Source organism: Ceratotherium simum, chromosome 9, assembly GCF_057802395.1.
Source record: "Ceratotherium simum simum isolate JZ-2026a chromosome 9, ASM5780239v1, whole genome shotgun sequence".
Taxonomy (NCBI): domain Eukaryota; kingdom Metazoa; phylum Chordata; class Mammalia; order Perissodactyla; family Rhinocerotidae; genus Ceratotherium; species Ceratotherium simum.
The window spans coordinates 1,330,536-1,351,491 of record NC_141908.1 but is presented as its reverse complement, the minus strand read 5'-3'; positions in this window follow the sequence as shown (position 1 = coordinate 1,351,491).

Sequence of the window (20,956 nt, the reverse complement as noted above, 5' to 3'; positions counted from 1 at the left end):
CCCATCACAAGTAAAGAGATTGAAATAGTAATCAAAAACCTCCGCAAAAATAAAAGTCCAGGACCAGATGGCTTCTCCAGTGAATTTTACCAAACATTCAAAGAAGATTTAATACTCATCCTTCTCAAACTATTCCAAAAAATGGAGGAAGATGGAACACTGCCTAACTCATTCTATGAGGCCAACATCATCCTGATACCAAAGCCAGACAAAGACAATATAAAGAAAGAAAATTACAGGCCAATATAGCTGATGAACATTGATGCAAAAATCCTCAACAAAATATTGGCAAACGGAATACAACAATACATTAAAAAGATCATACACCATGATCAAGTGGGATTTATACCAGGGACGCAGGGATGGTTCAACATCCACAAATCAATCAACGTGTTACACCACATCAACAAAACAAAGAATAAAAACCACATGGTCATCTCAATAGGTGCATAGAAGGTATTTGACAAGATATAACAACCATTTATGATAAAAAGTCTCAACAAAATGGGTATAGAAGGAAAGTACCTCAACATGTAAAGGCTATTTGTGTCAAACCCACAGCCAACATCATACTCAACAAGGAAAGACTGAAAACCATTCCTCTGAGAACAGGAACAAGACAAGCTGCCCATTCTACCAGTCTCATTCAACAAAGTACTAGAGGTTTTGGCCAGAGCACTTAGGCAAGAAAAAGGAATAAAAGGAATCCAAATAGACAATGAAGAAGGGAATTTCTCACTATTTGCAGACGACATGATTTTATATATAGAAAACCCTAAAGAATCCATTGGAAAACTATTAGAAATAATCAACAACTACAGCAAAGTCGCGGGGTACAAAATCAATCTACAAAAATCAGTTACATTTCTGTATGCTAATAACTAACAGAAAGAGAGCTCAAAAAGATAATGCCATTTACAACTGCATCAAAAAGAATAAAATATCTAGGAATAAATCTTACCAAGGAAGTGAAAAACCTATACAATGAAAACCACAAGACATTATTGAAAGAAATCAAAGATGACATAAAGAAATGGAAAGACATCCCATGCGCATGGATTGGAAGAATAAACATAGTTAAAATGTCTATATTACCTAAAGCAATCTACAGATTCAATGCAATCCCAATCAGAATCCCAATAACATTCTTCATGGAAATAGAAAAAAGAATACTAAAATTTATATGGGGCAACAAAAGACCCTGAATAGCTAAAACAATCCCCAGTGAAAAGAACAAAGCTGGAGGTATCACAATCCCTGACTTCGAAACATACTACAAAGCAAGAGTAATCAAAACAGCCTGGTACTGGTACAAAAACAGACACACAGATCAATGGAACAGAATTTAAAGCCCAGAAATAAAACCACACATGTATGGACTGCTAATTTTGGACAAAGGAGCAAAGAACATACAATGGAGAATGGAAAATCTCTTCAATAAATTCTGTTGGGAAAACTGGACAGCCACATGCAAAAGAATGAAAATGGACCATCTGCTATTGCCATTCACAAAAATTAACTCAAAATGGATGAAAGACTTGAAGGTGAGACCTTAAACTATAAAACTCATAGAGGAAAATATAGGCAACACACTATTTGTCATTGGTCATAAAGGAATCTTTTTAGATGCCATGCCTACCCAGACTAGGGAAACTAAAGAAAAAATAAGCAAGTGGGACTTTATCAGATTAAAGAGCTTCTACAAGACAAATGAAACCAGAATGAAAATGAACAGACAACCCACCAGCTGGGAGATAATATTTGCAAAACATATATCTGACAAGTGGTTAATCTCCATAATATATAAAGAACTCACACAACTGAACAACAAAAAAATAAACAACCCGATCAAAAAATGGGCAGAGGAAATGAACAGACACTTCTCAAAGAAGATATACAGGTGGGCCAATAGGCACATGAAAACATGTTCAACATCACTAATCATCAGGGAAATGCAAATTAAAACAACACTAAGGTATCACCTCATGCCCGTTAGAATGGCTATAATCACCAAGACAAAAAACAACAAATGTTGGAGAGGATGTGGAGAAACAGGAACCCTCATACACAGCTAGTGGGAATGCAAACTGGTGCAGCCTCTATGGAAAACGTTATGGAGATTCTTCAACAAATTAAAAGTAGAAATACCCTATGATCCAGCTATCCCACTACTGGGAATCTCTCCAACGAACCTGAAATCAACAATCCAAAGCGGCTTATGCACGCCTATGTTCATTGCAACATTATTCACTATAGTCAAGAAGCAGAAGCAACCCAAGTGTCCCTTGACTGATGAATGGATCCAGAAGATGTAGTATATATATACAATGGAATACTACTCAGCCATAAAAAAAGACAAAATTGTCCCATTTGCACCAACACGGATGGACCTGGAGGGTGTTATGTTAAGAGAAATAAGCCAGAAAGAGAAAGAGAAACACCATATAATCTCACTCATATGTGGAATATAAACCTACAAATGAACAGAGAAAACTGTATTGTGGTTACCAGGGGCAATGGGGTTCGGGGGGTGGGCACAAGGGGTGAAAGGAGACATGTATATGGTGATGGACAAACAAAAATGTTCAACCAAAAATTTCACAATGTTAGAAACTATTAAAACTTCCATTAAAAAAAAAAACATCATTATCACCCAATGTCCATAGTTTAGAGTTTACTCTTAGTGTTGTGCATTTTATAGGTTAGGACAAATGTGTAATGACATGTATCCACCATTGTAGTATCATACAGAGTATTTCATTTCCCTAAAAATCCTTGTACTTTGTCTATTCATCCCTTCCCACTCAAACCCCTGGAAACCACTGATCTTTTTTATCATCTCCATAGTTTTGCCTTTCTCTGATTGTCATACAGTTGTATTAATACAGTATGTATCCTTTTTATATTGGCTTCTTTTATTTAGTAATATGTATTTAAGTTCCCTACATGTCATAGCTTGATGGCTCATTTCTTTTTACCGCTGAATAATATTCCATTGCTTGGATGTGGCACAGTTTATTTATCTATTTACTTACTGAAGGACATCTTGGTTGCACCCATGTTTTGGCAATTACAAACAAAGCTGCTAGAAACATCCATGTGTAGGCTTTTGTGTGGACATAATTGTCAACTCTTTTGAATAAATACCAAGGAGTGCAATTGATGGATTATATAGTAAGAGTATGTTTAATTTTTTAAGAAACTGCCAAAATGGCAGTTTTTCCAAAGTGGCAGTACCATTGTGCACTCCCAGCAACAATGAATGAGAGTTCCTATTGCTTCACATCCTTGCTAGTGTTTGGTGTGGTTGGTGTTATGGATTTTGGCCATTCTAATAGATGTGTAATGGTATTTCATTGTTGTTTTAATTTGCATTTCCCTGATGAGATATGATGTGGAGCATCTTTTCATATGCTTATTTTCCATCTGTATATCTTCTTTGTTGAGATGTCTGTTAAAATCTTTGGTCTATTTTTAAATCTCTTTTTTCATTTTCTTACTGTTGAATTTTAAGGAATTATTTTTTATATAGTTTAGATAACAGTTCTTTGTCAGATATGACTTTTACAAATATTTTCTCCAGGTGTGTGGCTTGTCTTTTTATTCTTTTTACAGTGTCTCTCACAGATCAGAAATTTTAAATTTTAATGAAGTCTAGTTTATTATTTCTTTCTTTCATAGATTGTGCTTTTGGTGTTGTATCTAAAAAGTAATCACCAAACCTAAGGCCATCTAGATTTTCTTCCATGTTATCTTCTAGGAGTTTTGCAGTTTTAGGATTTACATTTAAGTCTGTGATCCAGTTGGAGTTAATTTTTATGAAGAGTGTAAGACCTGTGTCTAGATTCATGTTTTTTGCATGTGGATGATGTTCTAGCACCATTTGTTGAAGAGACTATCTTTTCTCCATTATATTATATTTTCTCCTTTGTCAAAGATCAGTTGACTATATTTGGGTCTATATATGGATCTAGTTCTAGGCTCATTCTTCTGTTTTATTATTCTATTTGTCTGTTCTTTCACCAATACCACTCTGTCTTAATTACAGTATCTTTATAGTGATTCTTAAAGTCAGGTAGTGTCAGTCCTCCAACTTTGTTCTTCTCCCTCAATATTGTGTTAACTATTTTGGGTCTTTTGCCTCTCCATATAAATTTTAGAATCAGTTTGTCAATATCCACAAAATAACTTGCTAGGATTTTTATTGAGATTGCATTGAATCTATAAATCAAGTAGGGAAGAATTGACATCTTCACAATATTGAGTCTTCCTATCCATGATCATGAAACAGATCTCTATTTAGTTCTTCCTTGATTTTGTTCATCTGTGCTTTGTAGTTTTCCTCATATACATCTTACACATATTTTGTTATATTTCTACCTAAGTATTTCATTTTAAAGGGTGCTAACATAAATGGTATTGTGCTTTTAAATTCCACCTATTCATTGCTGGTATATAAGAAAATGATTGAATTTGTATGTTAACTTTGTATTCTACAACCTTGTTATAAGTTCAAGGAGTTTTTTTATTATCTTGGACTTTTTTATATAAATGATTATGTCATCTGTGAATAAAGACAGTTTTATTTCTTCCTTCCCAATTAGTACACCTTTTATTTCCTTTTTTTTTTTTCTTACTGCATTAGCAAGGACTTCCAGTGTGATGTTTAAAAGGAGTGGTAAGTGGGGACATACTTGCCTTGGTCCTGATCTTAGTGGGAAAGCTTCTACTTTCTTATCATTAAGTATAATGTGAGCTATAGTTTTCTGTAAACAGTTTTTATCAAGTTAAGGAAGTTCCCTTCTATTTCTAGTTTACTGAGAGTTTCTATCATAAATGTCTTGGTGAATTTTTAAGAGGGTAAAAATGTTCTGTATGATACTGTAATGGTGGATACATGACACTGTGCATTTGGTCAAAACTCATGGAACTTTACAGAATAAAGATATAACCTTAACATATGCAAATTAAAAAACTCATTTGGGAGGCCAGAAGATCCCAGGATGGAATGCAGAATCTAACTTATTACAAAGGTGTGATCCTCATTGAGGAGGGTGAATAGAAAAGGTGCTGACTTAAGTAACTTTGGAGATGAGTGCATCTCCAAAGTACAGAGCACAGAGCACATAAGTACTGTACTCTAGCTGATAAAGTTGTTTCCCACAGGGGTACAAGGCAACAGTTTTGAAACCACTATATATGTATATTGACATAGACAATTAAGTAAATGAAGGGCTGATGGTGGAAGCCGGGTTTCTCGCTTTTGGCCTGGGAGGTTACAGACAAACAAGAGGAGAATATAATAATCTATTTGGTAATGGGTTAGAGTTGGAGATACTAGTTTGAACTCGTTTTATGTAGAGCTTAATATAGATACAGATGATACATATAGAAATATTTATATATATATGTGCACACATGAGTTATTGCGCACACATATATATCCTTCTCTTTCAGGTGAGATCACCTAGAAACAATGACACAACTCAATAGTAGCACTAAACACACCTAGGTCCCAGATCTTTGCTTCTAATATCATTCTCCAATAAAAATAATCAGGGCTTCTTGGAGAAATAGCTGATTCTAGGACTAGGACAGGAATATACAAGAAGAGCCTGGATCATCTTATGTTGCCAGAAAGTAATGAGCCCACAAAACACAACCACAGTGATGAAATTATGTCAAAAGCACAGGGGCCAACTGAAAGAGCACACAATGGCCAAGCCTGGAATAATTTGTTCAAGAAAATAAATAAGTAAATAAACATTGGATCATAAAGTATAAAATAAAGTATCCATGAGTTCATGATGATATAAATAAATGATTGAATGAATAATAAGCAAGAGAGGAAAAGACAAATCTCCCATGCACATGAATTTCAAATAATGTATGGAAACATAGCCCCCAACTCTTTAGATGTGAGCTAAGCATAGTGAGTTCCTCCCAAAAAGTACAGTATGGAAAGGGCTCCAAAACAGTGCCTTTATGGGCCAGCCCCGTGGCTTAGTGGTTAAGTGTGCATGCTCCACTACTGGCGACCTGGGTTCGGATCCCGGGCATGCACCAACGCACCACTTCTCTGGCCATGCTGAGGCCGCGTCCCACATGCAGCAACTAGAGGGATGTGCAACTATGACATACAACTATCTACTGGGGCTTTGGGGAAAAAAAAGGAGGAGGATTGGCAATAGATGTTAGCTCAGAGTCGGTCTTCCTCAGCAAAAAGAGGAGGATTAGCATGGATGTTAGCTCAGGGCCAATCTTCCTCAAGAAAAAAAAAAAAACAGTAACTTTACAATGGAGAATTTTAACAAACACAACCTCAATCAAGTGATCAATGACAACTTCAACAGTGAAAAATTATATGTATAGTATGTCCTCTTGATATGATATGATGAAAATGGCAATTTACCTATGTGAACTTTCTCCCAAAAAACCATAACTCCTCTCTAACTACGAGAAAAACACCAGACAAGTTTCATTTGGGGAACAGGCCACAATATCCCTGACCAGTTCTCCTCAAAAATATCAAGGTCATCAAAAACAAGGAAAGTCTGAGAAAGTGTCACAGCCAAGATAAGACTAAGGAAACATGAAGACTAAATGCAATTTGGACAGGATCCTGGAACAAAAGAAAAAAACGACACAAGAAAAAAACTGAGGAAATATAATAAAGTATGGACTTTATTTAACAATAATGTATTAATATAATTTTGTTAATTATAACAAATGTACCATACTAATGTAAGATGTTAATAATAGGAATAACTGGATGCAGCGTATATGGGAACACTTTGTACTAGATTCTCAATATTTTTCTAAATACAAAATGGTCTAAACAATTCAGCTTTTATAAAAAAGTATACCTGAAGCTCATAAAGTAAATTCCATGGAGGGAGAGAGAGTGTTAATTTACTTTTTGTTTGTCACAAGTAGATTTCTTTTACAGTTTAACATTTAGCTATTTAATTCTAACTTTACCTAGTTATTATTTTGGGTGATAAATATTTCTTTTATTTTTATGTACCAAAGCTCTTATTCTTTTTAAAAATATTTTTCATGTTTTCATGTGCGTAAACCCAATACAATGGGGGAAGAATAGTCTCTTCATTAAATGGTGTTGGAAAACTGTACATCCACATGCAAAAGAATGTAACTGGACCCCTATCTTACACCCTACAGTAAAATCAACTCAAAATGGATTAATGACTTGAACATAAGACCTGAAACCATAAACCTTCTGGAAGAAAACATAGCCAGTAAACTCTTGGATATCAGTCTTGGCAATAATTTTTTGGATTTGACACCAAAAGCAAAGGCAATAAAAGCAAAAATGAAGAAGTGGGACTACATCAAGCTAAAAAGCTCCGGCACAGCAAAGGAAACCATCAACAAAAAGAAAAGGCAGCCTACTGAACAGGAGAAAATATTTGCAAAGCATACATATCTGATAAGAGGTTAATGTCCAAAATACATAAAGAAATCATATAACGCAATAGCAAAAAACTAAACAATCCAGTTAAAAACTGGGCAGAAGATCTGAATAGACATTTTTCCAAAGACATTATATCCAAAATATATAAACTATAGTATTTTCTTATAAACAATTTAATTTCACATTCTTATCAGCTACTTATAAGAGTTCTGGCTACAGCACGTTCTTGCCAACATTTAATGTTGTCAGTATTTATAGTTTTAGACATTCCAATTGGGTGTGTAGTGGCAACTCATTGCAGTTTTATTTTGCATTTCCCTAACAACTAATGTTGTTGAAAACCTTTTCATAGCCTTATTGGCCATTCATATGTCTTCGTTTCTAGAGTGTCTGCTCAAATATTCTACGATTTTTAATTCAGGTCTTTTTATCTTACAGAGTTGCTTGAGTTCCTTACATATTCTTGAAATCCTTCTCCAGATACATCTTTTGTGAATATTTTGTCTCTGTCTAAGGCTTGCCATTCCATTTTTCTAATGACCTCATTTGTCTGAGGCCTAATTTATTGTCTTTTTTCTTTTGTGGTTATTGATTTCTGTGCCCCACCTAAGAAATCTTTGCTAAGCCACAAAAATATTTTCCTATGTTTTCTTATAAAAATTGTTATGTTTTTAACTTTATGTTTAGGTCTATAATCCATCTTGAATTAATTTTTGTATATGGCACAAGGAAGGGGATTTAAATTAATTTTTTCTGTACTTTATCCAGTTGTTACAGCACCAGTTTGTTTAAAGGACATTCCTCACTGAAATGCTTTCATGTCTCTCTTGATAATCAATTGGCTTGATTAATATGGGCATATCTTTGGACTTTCTGTATGTCCCACTGGATCATTTTGTCTATCCTTATACCAATACCACACTGTATTTAATATTGTAGCTTTATAATAAAGTTTAAAGTCGGATAGTGTCAGTCCTACTGACTTATGTTTGAACCTTATGCCTTACCACACCTTGCAGTCCGTTTCTTCATACTCATCTATTCCTTCTTTTCTTTCTTCATTTATTAAATAAACCTTTACTAAGTGTCTACTGTATTCTAGGAGTTTAGGATACATCCGTAGAGAACAAAATAGTTAAAATCTCCACCTTCCTGGAGCTTACATTTCAACGTCGTCCTCTGCTCCTGACCATCCCCTCACACCCACACTATGCTGGGAATGGTGATCAGCATTGCTCAGTCTGCACTTCAGGCCATGGTCTGCACTCATGGCAATGCTCTCCCACCCAGCACTCCCCCGACACATACTCAGATTACATCAGCCTGATCAGCACAGACTCCAGCACACTCCCTCCCCCAGCTCCAGCCTGTGGCAGTCCTCCTGGTTACTCCAGCTCTGCTATCAGGAAATCATGCCCATCTTTGTTGACTAGCTGTTCTCTTCCCCATAGCGGCCACTCTAAACCAGTCCACACTCTTCAAGAGTCCTAACTCCACCCTCCTTCTCAAGCTACCTCTTCGTAATTGAATGTTTCTAACTCCAGGTGAAATTTCTCAAATTCTTTTCCACCCTGTAGCTGTGGATTTAGGTCAACTGGAAAGAAACTGCCATTAAACTCTGCCAAATTAACGATTTTTCTACTATCTACCCTCATGGAGATCTCATCCTGGGTGTGAAATCTCTAGCCATGGTCTCCCCCTCTGCACAGTGGGATAACTCAGATAGAAGCCTGACCACGGAGTGGAGGGCTTTCCAGTTGTGACATGTGAAAAAAGACTCTCTCCTCATCTTCAGATGGGACAACAGGAATCATTTTGGGCAGAGTTTTTAACAGTTCATATAATTTTCCTCAGCACCCCGCAATACTTTTTTTGTTCAAAGATTCTATTTGATACTACATTCCAAACCTAACATTGCTGCTCAGATGCTTTCCTATTTTTTTCGTATTTATTAGAGTTAGAAAACATTTACTTATCATCCTCCATGTAAAAAGCACTTATAAAAATCACTTTTGAAAGTCATACGTGCTTATTGTGAATGGAATTAAAAATACGTAGCAGTATAAAGAAGAAAGAAAAAAAATACCCTAAATTCCACTCCCTCCTCCAGAATAACCACTATCAACATTTTGGTGAGTGTGTTCCCAACCTTGCCGTGCCTGTCTGCGCACGTGTGCAGTTCCACGTGAATTGAATACTGTTGTACGTGCTATACCCACCTGTTAAGTAAGTACTGTTTGTGGACAACACTCCACGCCAGCACATGCAGATGCAAGAACCACTTGGTAAGAGGAGAAGCCTTCTAAATCACCTGTGTCTCCTAGTAATTTTCTTTATGTCTGTAAGTGTTTTATAGAGAACTATCTAATTCTGTGTTTTTTATGTTCCCTGTAGATGTCCTGAAAGTACATTTTCAGGACTGGTGCCAGGTTTGTTTTAAACCTAGAATATCCTATTACCAATTGAGTTACCAATTAGGGGTATTTTAAGAAGCTGAAGTGAAGATTGTACATCAGACGTCACCTGCCAGTGAAAATAAGACAATACACGGGTTTTTTTGTTTTTCATTTTGGCTTCTCAAGCTCAAAATCAGAGTGTGTATGAGAAAGATGGGAGAAAGGAACAGGGAAGACAAAGTAAAAGAGAGACAATGTGAGTGTGAGCCCCCCTGCAGACATCTCCCTACTTGCCAATCGTGCTATTTTTCTGTCCCAAGGAGAGCATCTGTGACAGGGTGAGACTAGGGTAAGGCAAGTGAGGCACTACTCTTAGGAAAAAAATTTAAAGGGACACCAGAAAATAATATTTTATATAAAATTAAAAATTAATACAAAAAAATTCGTGAGAAAGAAAAGATCAAAATTTTGAACAAACACAGGAGTAGTAACAGCGCTGTGCCAAGAGATAGTGAAGCCTGAGGCAAAAAGGAAAAAGCAGTTCCACTGATCCTGTAATTTTTGGATTGATCCTGATTTTTTAAATATTAAATGAAATATAATTTATCTTGATTACTGAGTTTTTCAGTAAATTTTGTACCCAAGCAAGAACCTCACTCTCCTCACCTAGTCCAGCCCTCATCTGTAATATGGCTTGAAAACTCAGCCTTCTCAGACACTGAGAATCTGTTTTCCTGTCCTGGCTCAGAGACTGACTCCTGAGTGATCTGGCAGAGGACTTATGAGCAAAGAAGAGGTGCTGGACCAGGTGACAGCCATGCCTCCTCCCAGCTGAAACACTGGTTCTCCACACTGATGAGAACCTTCTCCAGAGCCACATGTGGAAACAGCGGGGCAGGGAGTAAAAGCTGATTTTTCCTGCATTGTACACAAACAGCGTGGTGTTAACACCTTATACAATCACTCTTCTCAGAAGAAATATATTCATTTTAAATGTCAGAATCCAAAACTTTCTCTCACAATCTAATTTGTGCTCTCGCTTTTGCTTAATGTTGAGCGTAACCCAGAAACCTAGGCAGTTGGTCGGCAGCAGCACGTCACGTCCTTGGTAGCTGCCCAGTGTTCCCTGTACTGCACCAGACACTTCAATACCCTTTCACAGCACTTCAAAAGTAGAACAATGATGCTACAGCCGCCCACTCTTCTGACAGCCTCTGGGGGCTCCGCTGACTGCAGTGCTGACCATTTGGCTGCCCAGGCCAGGGTGCACGAGGCAGTGCCATTGTTCAGAGTGCTCACTCGTTTCTGATGAACAAGTCTGTGCCAAACTCATTATTACTCATGAGGTTAAAATAGTAAAGTTTGTTAATAATTTGATCTTTATTACTGAAGGTGAATTCAATTTTATCCTTATAAGATGGATCTTACAAAGCTAATTCCCTTTTTTGTTAGCTGTGATTTCTTGAATAATGGCAAAGGAGGCAGAGGAAATGTGGAGGCACATGCTCCTGAGGTCCTATGAAGAGTGTAGCCAGCTCAGATTGCAGTGATACTTCCTTCTCTAAGAAGTGTTTCCCCAAACCCTTCCCCCTCTCTGGGAGTGCTGTGCATGTGAACAAGAGATGTCATGTGATTATGGAAGAAACAAAAGGTTGAAATTGGCCAATTAAGGCATCACATGCATGCAGCCTGACACAGGGAGGGTGACCTGCCACCAGGTGGGAGATTGTCAGAGCTTCTCATCAGCAAACTGGTTTGAGGATACGCCCAGAGCTGATTACAGAGCTCATTACAAGCAGACCTCTCTGAGGCAAAGATGCCAATTCCTAATATCACTAAAGGTCTACTCCCTTCAAAGGTAACTGCTCACACCCCACACATTTATCCAGTCTAATTCTGTGCCAAACACTGCAAGATGCTGGGGACAGAAATGGATGAAGCCCAGGCTTTGCCTTCGGACTCCCAATCCAGTGAGGATGATTGAGGTAATCAGAGAGGATTACGAGAGGTTGGAGAAAGGATTCTTTGTCCCACCAGGGGTATAGTATAAGGAAAACATGAATTTTCCCAGGTAACAGAACTCCATTAGGGAGAGTGAACAGAAGTGAACCAAGAAGGGAAAGGGAGAGGGAGGGTGGTCTAGACAGAGGAATAAGGTGAGCAAAGCCATATAGGCATGGTGGCCCCTTTCCTTCTCTGTATTCTCCTGATCTGTCATGATGTCTTGTACCTGGTAGATGTTCAGTGATTTTGTTTAATAGGTGAATGAAACAAAACAGAACCACATCATCTTTGAAAGTTTGTTTTTTTTCTTTTTGAGAAGGGAAATAAGAATCAGTTTCCATATAAGTGAAAAATGCTGCTAGCAATGTGCATTTACCTACTAAATTAGTCACCGTTGCCTAGCAAGGATCTTCTTTGCTCAGAGCTCACTCCACTGTTGGCCTTCCTCGCCATCCATCTGTCCATCAGTCCTTCCTTCTGTTGCTCCTTTCACTCTACAGGCAGAAGGAGCAGCAAGCACAAAAGCGCAATGGAATGAGACAGCATGCGGACTGGGGTCTATAATTGCGGGTGTTTGGGTGGGTAGTGTAAACTCACTTCTAACTCTACTGGGTTATTCACCGAGCTACTATCAGCTATGAAAACTTGAATGTAAATTAGATTGTCAGATGAACTTTAGTAATGAGTGGGGCTTTGTATAAAATAAACATAGGCAGGAAGGTTATGATTACTAACCTTCAAGAATGGCCTCCAACTACATCTCCCATCCTTGTAGGTACATACCACTCCTCGCACCAAAAAGACGAGTCTATTTATCCCCATCCAGCCCCAACACTTTCTTATTCGAGTCAACTCACACTGAATTACGCTGATCAATTTCTCTCAAGTTTATAAATGCTTATACCTTATTTCTGTACTTATCTCATCCCAGACCAGTGATCCCAAGTTTGGGGGCCAGCAGTGCTCCATAGACCACGTCTGAGTGGCTGAGTCCTAGAGTTGGAGGAACTGACTACTATAAGTGTAGCACCTGAGGGGAGGGGATCCACCATAGTGTAATTGTGTCCTCAGAGATGCCTTTTGAGTGAACAATATGCCCAAGACCACAGAAACTGTGGCTGAATGAACTGAACTCAAAATGCAAACTCATTCCAAGCTCCTTTCTATTTGTCTGCTCTCTGTTGACAAAGATGTCCTGTAGCTAAAACATTTAAACACATTATTACTGTTACAGCATGTTAAATGTTTACCTGCTTCTAAAAACACCCTGCTGTTTCAGAGTTCAGAGTTTATAAATAGCTATAATTAGGTGGTCTTTCTTCTCTGGCACACTTTCCAATCAGCAAGTCTTTATGAGGGGACGAGGCCAATTAATGTTTTTCAAACAGAAATTCAGGCGTAAATTCAAATTTCATTCCAATAGAAATGAAACTTCAGATTCTCCTTCTAAGACCAGTCTTTGAGTTGAAAAACAAAGCTGTTGCTCCCGTGCTTCTCTTTGGGGGAAGGAAAGAAAACAGCTCTGCAGGGGTCCAACTCAGAAGACACACAACCAATTAGTTATGTTACAGGGTGATCTGATCAATTGCCTGCTCTTTGTCTCTCACCCAGCCAAGGTCTTAGGCCCAGGACAGTTCATGTGGGGGCGTGGAACCGTGGAATCTCTACCCAGTGCTCTGATGCATGTGAAAATCCCCTTTAGGCTTGAAGAACATAATTTTCAGGGTTCTACTCATAGAAATTCTGATCCAGTAGATCAGGAGTGGACCCAGGAATGTATATTTTTAAAAAAATATTTACAGTGCTCAACTGTTCAATGAGGATAATATACATATTTTCTGGTAAGTTTTAAGAATTAAAAGAATTAATAGATTCCGAAATGCTTTGAAAGATGTAAAACACTCTACCTCTACTAACATAGAGTTTTATTGCTCTCTTCCTCCTAGATACCTTTGCACCATTCATCAACAGTTCTGCTTAGAATCTAATGAATACCATTTTATTTATGCATGCAGAGGAAGGAGGAGCTCATTTATTGACAGTCTCTTGACTCAGGGGAGAAAAATAATTGAGCCACATAAAAAGCATGACTTATAAATGTTTAGTATTATTATGTATAGAAATGGAGACATAGTTAAATTCTGTAGGAGGTAATCCAAAGAACCTGAGCACTTAGCACCTGATGAACTTACTGCTCGCAGGACACACCCACACCTGGTCTACTCAGCATATTTATATGTACTCCTCAAGTTAAAACTCTCCTCAGGTTACCTCCTCTGTGCAGCCTTCCTGGAAGGTGGATCTAACCACTGTCTTTATCATTCCCCGCCCCTTGCTCCCCACATCCTCCATCTGCTGAAGCAACCATCTCTCTGTGTTGGGCTTATTTCTTTACATGCATGTTTCTCCTGGACTACTCTTGAGGGTGCAGTGCATCTACACCAGGCTCCACTCTGGGTATGCAGATGGCCCAAAACTACAGCATTAACCACAACCAGGGAAAACTGGTAGGGAATGGCAGAGGCCATTCAAAGGTCTAGGTGCATGGCTGACTTATAGTAGGGGGAGAGTGATGGGACAAGTTGGAAACCGGAGTGACTAATGTGATTGCTCAAATGCCAAAAGATCCTGGATGTAAAATGATAGTAAGTAGTGTGGCCTACAGAAGGCACAGTGGAATCTGGAGTACAAATGCTGAATTCACTGGTGGTTGCGCTCTTCGAGGATTCCTAGCTGGACAACCTCCAAGTCCCACAGTCTGCCTAGTTTTTCAACACTCTTCCTTCTGCAGGGTATTTGAGTCAGCTTTGATTCGTTTCATTACTCAGAAAAACTCTGCCCTGTTTCTGCAAGAAACACAAATATTGCTGTAGAAATGCTGAGAGAGAACCAAGTGTGGGTTTATGCCATTTTAAAGCAGCAAACATAGGGTAGGAGCCTGTGGCAGAATCAGCCTTAGAGTCTTTAAAAATCCACACTGTAATCGTAATCCACAAATTAACTGCTGTTACTTCTCGCCCATTGGCCCTACAAGTCCAAGGTAATTTATAAGTGCTTTGTAATTTGGGTTGGTCTTCTGTTCATTGAGTGTTTATGATATTTTCTAGTCCTGCAAAGAATAGAGGAATTCTTTTTTTAACATAAAAGACACCAAAGGATAGTCTATGTCAAAAGGTTAATGGAAGGGATGGTTGCCCTTCTCATGTTGCCAAAACTTTTCTCCACAGTTCATAGAGAAATGATGCTGGAACTGAGGGGAATATTTGCTTTATGACTGAAAGCAGACACACAAAACAGTATAAAATCAGGGTAATCGTTCGTAGCTGCCACACTGAAGCATTAAATAATAAATGTCATTTTTGTTAAAAAAAATGTTAATGGATTAGCTAATGCCACATGTAGGAGTTAGTATGTAGGAAAATCAGTGAAGAAGATAAGATTGTGAGGTGGGATGTGCAGCAATACCATCATCAGTAAGGTAAGTAGAGGTCGGGGAGAAAGAAAGTAGGTAGCACAGATGCAGGGCAAAAGCATCTGGGAACTGTGGAAACACAGTTTCCAACTGTGGAAACACTGCAGAGAAGCACATCGCCCTGCCTCTTCTTCCCCACCCCTTCTTAGATCCGACTGTACCAGAGCTTAAAACGTGCCCTGCTTGTCCACTGACCTTGGAACGTTGTCCAAGCCCCTCACTTTCCCTCTTTTCAGCCACATGCTCTGCACCAACTCCTGGCATCCTATGTTCCAGCTAAGCTAAATAATTTGAAACTTTCTGGACTTTCCATCATATTTTTAACTGCTTTATTGAGATATTCACACACCATACAATTCACTCATGTAAAGTGTATAATACAATGATTTTTAGTGTATTCACGATATGTGTATATTCACAGATATGTGTAATCATCATCACAGTCAATTTTAGAACATTGTCATCAAATGTTATAGCCTTTTATCTCACTCATCAGTCAATGGGCATTTGAGTTGTTTACATCTTTTGCCTATTATGAATACCTGCTATAAACATTCGTGTAGGAGGTTTTGTGTGTGTGTGTGTGTGTGTGTGTGTGAGGAAGATCAGCCCTGAGCTAACATCCATGCCAATCCTCCTCTTTTTGCTGAGAAAGACTGGCCCTGAGCTAACATCCATACCCATCTCCCTCCACTTATATGTGGGACGCTGCCACAGCATGGCCTGACAAGCGGTGCGTTGGTGTGCGCCCAGGATCTGAACCCGGGCCGCCAGCAGCAGAGCGCACACACTTAACCACTACGCCACGGGGCTGGCCCTGGTGTAGGAGGTTTTGTGTGGACTTATGTGTCATTTTTCTTGGGCATATACCTAGGGGTGGAATTTTTGTGCCATGTGGTAACTCTATGCTTAATCATTTTTAGGAACTGCCATACTGTTTTCCAAAGTGGCTACACCATTTTACATTCCCACCAGCAGGGTTATGAGGGTTCTGATTCCTCCACATCATCACCAATACCCGTGTTATCTAACATTTTTATTCTAACCATCCTAGTGGGTGCAAAGTAGTAGTAGAATTGTGGTTTTGATTTGCACTCCCATGATAACTAATGAGGCTGCATATATTTTCATGTGTTTATTGGCCATTTGTATATCTTTCTTGGAGAAATATCTATTCAGATTCTATGTTCATTTTTTAATTGGATTATTTGTCATTTTATTATTGAGTTGGAAGTAATCTTTATATATTCTGGATACACATCCCTTTTTATATTTATAATTTGCAGATACTTTCTCCCATTCTGTGGGATGTCTTTTCATTTTCTTGATAGTGTCCTTTGAGGCAAAAAAGTTTTTAATTCTGATGAAGTCCAATTTATCTGTTTTTTTTAATTGCCCATGCTTTTGGTATCATATCAAAGAATCTTTTGCCAAATCCAAGTTTATGAAGATTTATCCCTATTTTTCTTCTAATATTTTTATAGTTTTGCCTCTTATATTTAGGTCTTTGATTCATCTCAAATTATTATTTTTGGATCATGTGAAGTAAGTGTTAAACTTTATTCTTTTGCATGTGGCTATTCATTTGTTCCAGCACCATTTGTTGAAAAGACTATTCTTTCCTCATTGAATGGTCTTGGCACCCTTGTCAAAAGTCAGTTGATCATAGATGTGTGGGTTTATTTCTGGACTCTCTCAATGTTATTCCATTGATCTATGTGTTTATTTTTATGTCAGTATCACACTGTACTGATTACTCTAGCTTTGTAGTAAGTTTTGAAATCAGATGGTATGAGTCCTCCTAGTTTGTTCTTTTTCAAGATTGTTTTGGCTATTCTGGGTCCATTGCGATTTCATATGAATTTTAGAATCAGCTTCTCAATTTCTATAAAAAAATCAACTGAGATTCTTATGGAGATTGTGTTGAATCTGTAGATCAATTTAGGGAAGTATTGGCAATTTAACAATGCTAATCTTCCAATCCATGAACATGGGATATTTTTCCAACTATTTAGATTTTCTTTAATTTCTTTCAAGGATGTTTTGCAGTTTACTTCTCACTGGGGACCTCACTCTTTCCTGCTTGAGGGGATGAGGGGCTTCTTGAGGCTGACTGCCTGATGCCTCTAGGTGAGGAAAATGGAGACTTTGGGAAGTGAAGACAAAGATCCCTTCCCAGGCACTTCTTGTAACGGGATTCTGCATTGCAGGTCACCCCAGGCCACAGCGTCCCTCGGTGAGGGAGGGGAGTCTCAGGACTGATGGGAAGGATAGCACTTCCTGTGCTGGATCTGCTTATTATGGCAGGATCCCCCTTCCCAATCCTCTTTTCCAATCCTGATATGGTTGACAGCAATAGGCCATTTAGAATTCCTTGATAGCTGTCATTAAACAGAAAACTCTAGCATTTCCTCCTGGAAATTTTCATTTTCTTTCTTAATACCATCTTTGTGAAGACTCAGAAGCAGTGTTTTCCTTCTCAGAGGTGTAACAAACACTAGAGGGGCCAGCTCCTCTTGACCAGTGTCTGCCTGGGCCCTGCCCTGTCCCTCACAGGTACTCCAAATGAATTAAGTGGACTTAGTCTCTTCGAGAGTTAGTAAGTGTGAAAACAGTCTCTCTTTCCAAGTGGCTTTCCATATGCCTAGGTTGTTAGTATTAACCACATAGAACACCAGGAGCACCATGCGGAAAAGCATCTTCAGGTGTGTGGTGCAGTCTGTGAGCCCTGCAAGGGCTTGGAAAGGGCAGGGGTTGCAATCGGCTGCAGAGAGCTCCTTTCCACATGCACATCCTGAGCCTCTCCTTGGTGCTAAGCCCTGCCTTTGGGACTGGGGATATGGTGATGAAAGCTATGCCTGCTTCCTTCAAGGAGCTCACAGTCTAGTGAGGGAGAAAGAGAGGACGGTCGGAACAACCAGAGAAACAAACACAAGATGATAAGGGATCATAGTGGAGAAGCAGAGTGGGCATAATCAGAGGTTTCTCAAAAGAAGTGCTGCTTCAACTGAGTCTTTAAAAGACAAGATGTTATTGTCACAAACAAAAGGAAAGGAATGCATCCCAGGCTGAAAGGGCAGCGTGAGCAAAGACATGGAAAAAACCTGCATGACACACGTGAGGAGAGGTGCAGGCAAGGTGGGAGAGGAGGAAGGGCGTGCCTCTGTACAGTGAACTGCAGGACGTTTATAGCTCGGATTTCCTAGAAAAGAAGGATTAGGCCAGAAGAAGAGAGGAGAGAACCTCATTTTTAGATACCAAAATGGTATGGGGTTTATATGCGTATGCAGCAAATGTCCCCTTGTGAATGGCTGCTGAGATGCTTTGCCATGAGAGAGAATAACAGCAAAGCTCTTGTCTCAGAAATACTTCCAATTGTTCCTTCTTTCCATTTTAATTCACATATTCCTTTTAAGTTCGTATCCTTTTTCAAGTCACAGATCCTAATCTGTCAAGAGCTATAGACTCTCTCTGTGGAGAGAGACATATACGCTGCAAACAATGTTTTGGTCACTGACAGATTGCATATATGACCGTGGTCCCATAAGATTAGTACCATATAGCCTAGGTGTGTAGTAGACTATACCATCTAGGTTTGTGTAAGTACACTCTATGATGTTCACACGACGACAAAATCACCTATTGATGCATTTCTCAGAACATATCCCCACTGTTAAGCGAAGCATGACTATATACATCATATAAACATATATACAATATTTATACAATTTCAGAAGCTTCATAGTTTTGCTGAGATGTATCTATAGACATCATGGTCAATTATTGTAACCTAAAAACTGGACTCTGACAACTTACTGTGCTCAGTGATCCTCCCAATGGGTGTCAGGAGTGCAGCCAACACCCACACCAAGGGAGGCAGAAATACAGACAGACAGATGATAGATACAGATGAGAGATATATAGATAGGCAAGTAGTAGATAAAGTATTCTAGGTGTTATAAAGTCATGACAGTGTCTGAATTAAAAGGAAAATTCATATCACAGTACATTACTAATCATATTCTTAACTTTCCATCAAGATATTCGGTCTATGTACACCTTGCATGTTCTGAAAGTACAATTTTGGAATAGAATCCAATATACCTCCCATGACAGAGTGGGAAGTAATAATATTTCCTCTATCTAACCAGGTGAGATGGGGTTTCAGTACAATGTTGCTTTGCAATCAACCCAGTGCTGGAATGAAATTAGGTTGGAGAGTGCTGTACTGTCACGGCTACAGGGAGATTCGTGTTTTGGTAGTTATCCTAATGTTGTGATTGTAATTGATGCAGCTGATGTCTACATGGCTCTGCATCAAGATACCTTCTTTCTGACATTTTTAACAACTCTTTTTTGTGTGCATCTTGGGAAACTGGGGTTGGAAGAGCAAATGATTCATTTTTAGATTCAACATGCACAGGGCATTATCTACATCTATTGCCTTTCTCCTCTGGTATATATCCATATTTATTGCTAATTCAACGTCAAAATTTGACCTTACTTTTTTTTTAGTCAATATATGCTTTTTAGAGCAATAAATCTTCATAATCACCATGGTTTAAGTCAATATCTGTTTATTATCTATTTATCATCTATGAGTCAACCTTCCTACATTTCAGGTATTTGGGCACCAGATTTCTAAGGATGGGGCTCCACTGAAGTGACTGTTGAGATACAAAGACCTCATATTATCTGCTTTAAAGTTGAATATAAGAACTGAAGTAAAAGCAATACAACAGAAAAGGACTTTAAGTGATTTGATTGAGCCAGAAAAATGTTGAGTTTTAAAATATTTGCAGCAGAAGACACCTATGAATTAATTAAGTATATCCAAACAGTATATCTTTAATATTGATGTAGACTTCTATCTTGCCATGGAGATCAAGTGACCTAAAAACATATTTAGCAGCATATAATATCAAGGTTGGCTTTTCCCATCATGATGTTCCTAGTTTAGTGGTAACAGTTATGTTAAGGCTGGAATCATAAAGCAAATCAGATAATGTCACCTGACAATGCCTTCTTCAGCGAGCCAATCAATGGTTCTAGTCAGTAACTGGGCTCAGACCCAGTGTCTGGTTTGGTGAGGGGTGGGTCACCACTGAGGTTTGAGTCAGTAATGACATCAGGCTGTGCTGCCTATAGCAACCCCTCAGACCTGGCAATCACTCTCTGCAATTGCATCCTTCAAAGGGCTCTGTGGGGAGGACTCACACTGACTGGAAGTCTGGAAGTACATTACAACTCAGCGACATTCCCGTCCTTGACCTCTATCTCCTCACCTGTGAAGGACTAGCTGACTAGAGGCCTCCGCTGTCTCCAGAATCCTGTAGTTTAGAGAACCCTTTGACATCTCTCATGGGGATAAATCCATGCATCTGGTTACATGCAGGCCCTATTAGTGCTCTGTGTGTTGACACCAGGACACCATGACTGTCCTATGCAAAGAGTTCAAAGGTAGGAGTTGTCTTAAGCATTCAAAAAGCATTAACAAGACATTCCATTTTCTTCATACATTTTCTTCTTACATTCCAATTTCATACATTTTCTGCTTTTTCTTTACTATTTTTTATTCTGATTTCTTCCCATTTGCCTTTTTTTCCAGTGTCTTGATATAGACACTTAGGTTGTTGATTTTTAACTTTC